We start from the raw sequence: 6212 nt of genomic DNA, 5'->3' as shown, positions 1-6212 counted from the left end.
TGCTTTAGGTTGTTCTGGTTGCAAGTTAGAGATTGGTGAGCAAGAGAGGAAAATAGATATGTTAGTCCTAGCCATGTATGACTTGACATGGACTAGCTCACCAAGCAACGAGCTAAAATGGACTGTTATTGCAAGTCGATTCATTTTTACCCATTAAAGGGTAAGAGCTTCGAGTTTGTAGGGAACCGAGGAGGACCCTCGATTTCACTAATCTTGTCGCAAGAGGCAACCCGTTAGTTAGATGGGGGTTATCAAAGTTACCTGGCAACCGTCATGGATACGACGTTGAGGAGTTGAAGATTGAGGATATTGCAGTTGTGCAAGATTTTCCCGATATTTTCTCGAAAGAATTGTCAGGATTGCCGCTCGAGAGAGAAATTGAGTTCGTGATTGAGTTAGCACCCGGGACAGAGCCAATCTCTACAGCTCTTTACCAAATGGCACTATCAGAGTTGAAACAATCGAAGGTGCAGATGTAGGAGTTATTGGATAAGGGATTCATACGTCCCAGTGCATCACCTTAGGGAGCACCAGTTCTATTTGCTAAGAAGAAAGATGGTTCGTTGCGTTTGTGCATCGACTATCACCAACTTAATCAAGTAACGATCAAGAACAAGTATCCATTGCCGAGGATCGATGACTCGTTTGATGAGTTACAAGGAGCGTCGATATTTTTGAAAATCGAATTGAGGACAGGATATCATCAGCTGAGAATCAGGAAAGAGGATATTCCAAAGTCAACATTTCATACTCGGTATGGTCATTACGAGTTCAATGTAATGCCATTTGGGTTGACAAATGCTTCAGCTACTTTCATGGATTTGATGAACCGAGTATTCAAAGAATATTTAGATCAGTTCGTGATCGTGTTCATCAATGATATTCTTGTGTATTCAAGAAGTGTGGAGGAGCACAAGGATCATTTGAGATAAGTGCTCCAGACTTTGAGGATTCACCAACTGTACGCTAAGTTTAGCAGATGCGAGTTTTGGCTAACTCGTGTTGCGTTCCTAGGTCACGTGATTTCAGAAAAAGGAATCTCCGTGGACCCAAGTAAGATTGAAGCCATGATTAACTGGTCAAGACCGACAACAATGACAAAAATTAGAAGTTTTCTAGGGTTAGCAAGCTCTTACAGACGATTTGTAGAAGGATTTTCAGCTTTGGCATCGCCTTTGACAAGACTCCTGAAGAAAGACGAGAAATTTGTCTGGTCAGACAAGTGTGAGTGTAGTTTCCAAGAGTTAAAGCAAAAGCTGACTACCACACCCGTTTTGACGATCCCATCTGGTCTCGAAGGGTACGAGATCTATAGTGATGCATCGTTCAGAGGATTGGGTTGCGTGTTGATGCAATATGGTAAGGTTGTTGCATACGCCTCCCGCTAGTTGAGACCTCATGAATTGAATTACCCAACGCATGACTTAGGACTTGCACCTATCATATTTGTATTGAAGATTTGGAGACACTACTTGTGTGTGGAAAGATTTTAGATCTTCACGAACCATCTGTGACATCCAGAATTTTCAATATTGTTTTCTATTAAATTAATCGGGCATTTCATTGACGTGTCTATAGGGTTGTTCTCAGAGCTGATCACTCTCGAGATAACTAGACTAGCTGGGTATGCCATTAAAGAATATTAAGGCAATAGACTTGAGAATTCGACCAGAAGCGGCTTCTCGACCGTGTCCATCTTTAGAGGTCATTACTTGCACGATTAAAGATCGAATTGAGATCGAGATAGGTCGGTTCGACCGAGATGTGTGGCCGATCGTGGGTGACTCCACTAAATTGGAAAATTCTCGTCGACCGGCACTAATTTGATTTTCCGTCGTTTTGGTACCCCGTGTTGGTAGTCGAGCCCTCGAGATTTTCACGACAATTGAGAGTCGCCAATGTGTCGAGTGGGTTCATTGTGGCTCGAAGAAAATCGACCACGAGTCAATTGCCCTAAAAGTTCTGAAAACTACCCGGTAGTCTAGGTCACACTAAAAGCACGCCGGGAGTGAAATTAACCGTCGATTTGAGTCGATTTCAGAAATCGAAAGTTCAGATGTCACAAGCTATTTGAGGAACGTCAACTCGCCTCGAAGATTTTTCGGAGGTCCCGAGATTTTTACGGAAATTGGGTTCGGACGTCGTAGAAGTTTGGCCAAGGTTCAGATTGGCTAAATTAATGAGAAATTTGACTTTTGGGTCGAGCCTGTGTGTGTCGGAGATTTATAGAAAATTTCATGGGATTTTTCTACGTCGAAATTGGACCTCAATTTGGGAATTTATTGGAGAAATTGAAGTTCAAATGGTGAAATTCGTATCATCCCCTCACCCTAGAATATCGACTACTTGGTTATGCTATGTCATTTGGATGGTTCAATGAGGCCAAGTGTTTTTACTTTACAAGAATGATTCATGGAGATATTCTCGCAAAATATCAAGCTAAGGCCCACCTCTTCCTCATCCTCTCCATCTTGCTGCCGTGAATTGCTTCTCTCCTCTTTCCATTTTTCTCTGGCGTGCGACACTTCCAGCAGCAATTGAAGAAGACTTGGCTGCTTCCTTTGAAATTTTCCGAACGTCCACCAAGCTGCCCGAGAAGCTCAGCATCCGCCGAATTCTCCACCGCTTCGTGTCTTCAGCCAGCTCACGCTCGGTCAATAGCGAAGCCAGAAGAAGCCCCGTCGTTGACTGAAGATCCTCACCGCACGAAGCCTTGAAGACCGAAACTCCACCGAGTGAAGCCTCGATCCCACCGAGCTGGTCGGCCACTCACGCCAGCGAAGACCCTTGCAGCAGCTCCACCGAAACTCTTTTTCTTCCGCTTCGTTGAAGATTGATCGTCCATGAAGCTGCTCCAAGCATCCACGCGGCTAGAAGTTCAAGCGGACATCTCCACTACAAATTGTCCCTTTGGTCAACAACAAGCCATAGAAGCTCCTTGATTGACCGAATCAGCGACCTCACGTCCCAGCTGCAGCTGCTTCGTGCGTCCAGTGAAGTCTCCACGCGTCCAGGTCAACTGAAGCCGCTCCTTGCCGTTTGTTGACCCTGTCGGCCACTCACTCATCTCCAGCACCGAACGAAGACTCCACCGGTTCTGCCGCTCCAGCCCGTCGAAGCTCCACCAACCGCAGCTCACGTGTCCGTTTAGCCGCAGTGGACTCCAGCGCCCCTCGCCACTTCTTTCGTTCAGTCAGCGTGAAGACCGAAACCACGGATCCAGCGGCCTCGATTTTCTTTCGCCCGTGGACAGACCTCAGCGAGCCCATTCTGCTTCTCTTGCCGGCCCAGCTCGCTCAAACTCAATTGAAGCCCATTGAATTGGACTTATTTCAGCCCAAAGAGAGCAGATCATTTTCAGTTTAATTTCAAGTCCAGCAAATTGCAAGCCCAATTTCCAACAAAGAAATTTGAAGCCCAAGTGAAGTCAGTCCAGAAATTTCAGCAGGCCCAATTCAATTTGAGTCTGGCCCAAAAGCAAGAAACAAATCTCAGTTGGGCTGAGATTTGTTGGGCCAAGATCAAGGCCCGGTCCCAAGCCCGCCGGTGTTGTCGAAAGTCCGATTTCGGCCGCCGTCGCGTGCGTTGCGGTGATTCGGTCTCCGCTTTTGTCAAGTGAGTTTTACTCACTAATGCTTTATTAGTTTGCTAATTATGCTTAAGGTTGGTTAGATTTAATTAAGTGCACTTAGGTGGTTAGATTAGGTTAGAACAATTAAATTAGTGACTTGAGGATGCATGTTAGGTGGTTAGACCTAGCTATTAGCAAGTAGAAATGTTCGGTTATTTATTGAATGTATCTCGTGATTTTTCCCGACCCGTTTCGGGCTCCAATAAGGCAATATAGGCCTAAATTGGATTTTTAATGTTTATTTATTTATTTTCGAAATTTATTTATTTAATTAATTATTTTTCCGGAAATTCAACCGGGATGGCCGGTGACCGGAATTTCGTGCCGATTGTCGTGGTGCAGACCGTTTATTTAATTGAGCTCTACGTTGTGTGAAATTGAATTTATTGTGGAATTTTAGGAATTGTCCTAAATTGATCATTATTGAATGTTTGATTGGTAATGGCCAAGCATGGGTATATAGCGCCAGTACGTTGATGGGCTATATAGTAGGGAGGATGGTGAGATCAATCAGGTACGATATTATTGGACATACGTGGTTCGGTGATTGGAAGTATCACTGGCGAAAACGGCGCCTTAAAGAACGCACGTAAATGACTTATAGACACACGTGGTTCGGTGGTTATGGGAATATCACTGGTGAAAACGGCGCCTTAAAGAACGCACGATGTTGTCTATAGCCGATGTCACCTTGGCGAAAACGGCGCCCTTGAAAGGACACGTGGTTCGGTGATCAAGGTTATCACTGGTGAAAACGGCGCCTTAAAGAACGCACGGTGTCGGTGATCGGTATGTCATTGGCGAAAACGACGCCCGAGAAACACATGTGATTTGGTGAATGAGTACACCACTGGGAATTCGTGGTATGAGTGGGAATGACCTAGAAAGGGTCTGGCTGACATGTAATCGACTTAGTTGATTGATCAATGCTTGATCGGATGTCGTGAATTGTTTGAATACTTGTGTTTAACCTTGAATTGCAGGTTGGAACTGAGGCCAAGGTAAGTCCTCTGACTCATGTTGTGCTTAGGCAACCGTATGGCGTATTAGTTTATTAATCGAGTCTTAGTGGGTAGGACTCGCTGAGACGTGGTCTCATTGGTTATTGAATAACCATTTTAGGACCCTGAGGAGAATCTAAGGAGGAGAAACCTGAAGAGGAGAAAGGCTTTTGAGGAAGAAGATGATCCAGAGAGGGATCTTAAATATAACCCGGATGTGGATTGAGATCCCGTCCCTTTTTGTGAACCCTGTCTTGGTATAGATAGGTGTGAGACTTTTATGCTGTAAATAGTATTGTAAATATACCATGAGTGGTGATGTTAATGAAAGTGTGGTTGTGAATTTCAATATGAAAATATGGCCTACTTTCCTATCCCATTGTTTTATTGTCTGGGATTTATAATGCTTCCGCATGTGCTTAATAAAAAGAAAGGGTCGGCGATACATAGTCCTGGGATATCGCATTATAAAATCGACCAAGTAGAAGGATGTGCGCGCGTCCGAGGATCGGGGCGTGACACCATCAAAGTCTCAAATACCTATTCTCTCATAAGGAATTGAATATGAGACAGCGCTAATGGATGGAATTGTTGAAAGACTATGATTGTGATATCTTATATCACCCAAGAAAAGCGAACAAGGTCGCCAACGCTTTGAGTCGAAAGTCATCAATTACCCTCTTAGTGGTTAAGGAGTGGAATCTAATCGAGCGAGCTCGAGATTGAGTAGCCAAATTTGAGGTAGGTCACATTTCTCATCTCATGGCCACCCTCAGAATTGAACCAGATGTCCAGATCAAAATCATGCTACTTCAACCGACAGACCCAGATGTTCAGAAAATTTTACAAGAAGATATTGAAGAGAGGAAAGTTGACTTTCAGGTTTTTGATGATGGGACACTAAGGTTTCGAGGATGTTTAGTTGTACCTAACGATGTGAAGCTTAGAGAGGATATTTTAACAGAAGCTCATCGTAGTAGTTACGGCATTCATCCCATAAGTACCAAGATGTATCCAAACCTGCATCAACACTATTGGTGGTTTGGTATGAAGGCGGATATCACCAAGCATGTCGCCAGGTGTTTTGTGACATCCTGAATTTTCAATCATGATTTCAATTGAATAAATCAAGCCTTTCATCGACACGTCTATAGTGCTATTCTCAGAACCGATCACTCGTGAGATAACTAGACTATTTGGGGAAGTCATTAACAGATTTTAATGCAATGAACTTGAGAATTCGACCAGAAGTCGACTGCTCGACCATGCTAGTCTGCAAGGGTCATTATGGCATTGTCAAAATCAACCAAAGATCAAGGATAGGTTGATTCGACTGAGATGTATGATCAAAGTGTGGGTGATTCCACTCGATGGCAAAATTCTCATCGAATGGCATTAGACCCATTTTCTGTCGTTTTTGGTACCTTGTGCCCGTAATTAAAACCTTGAGATTTTCACAACCACCAAGAGTCAATGTGTCGAGTGGTTTCATTCTGGTTCGAAGAAAATTGACCACGAGTCATTCGCATTAAAAATCTCTGAAAATTAATCAGTAGCCTAAGTCACGCTAAAAACACGCC

Source organism: Eucalyptus grandis, chromosome 3 (genome assembly GCF_016545825.1).
Source record: "Eucalyptus grandis isolate ANBG69807.140 chromosome 3, ASM1654582v1, whole genome shotgun sequence".
In the NCBI taxonomy this organism is placed as follows: Eukaryota; Viridiplantae; Streptophyta; class Magnoliopsida; order Myrtales; family Myrtaceae; genus Eucalyptus; species Eucalyptus grandis.
Note: the sequence above shows the minus strand (reverse complement) of the source record.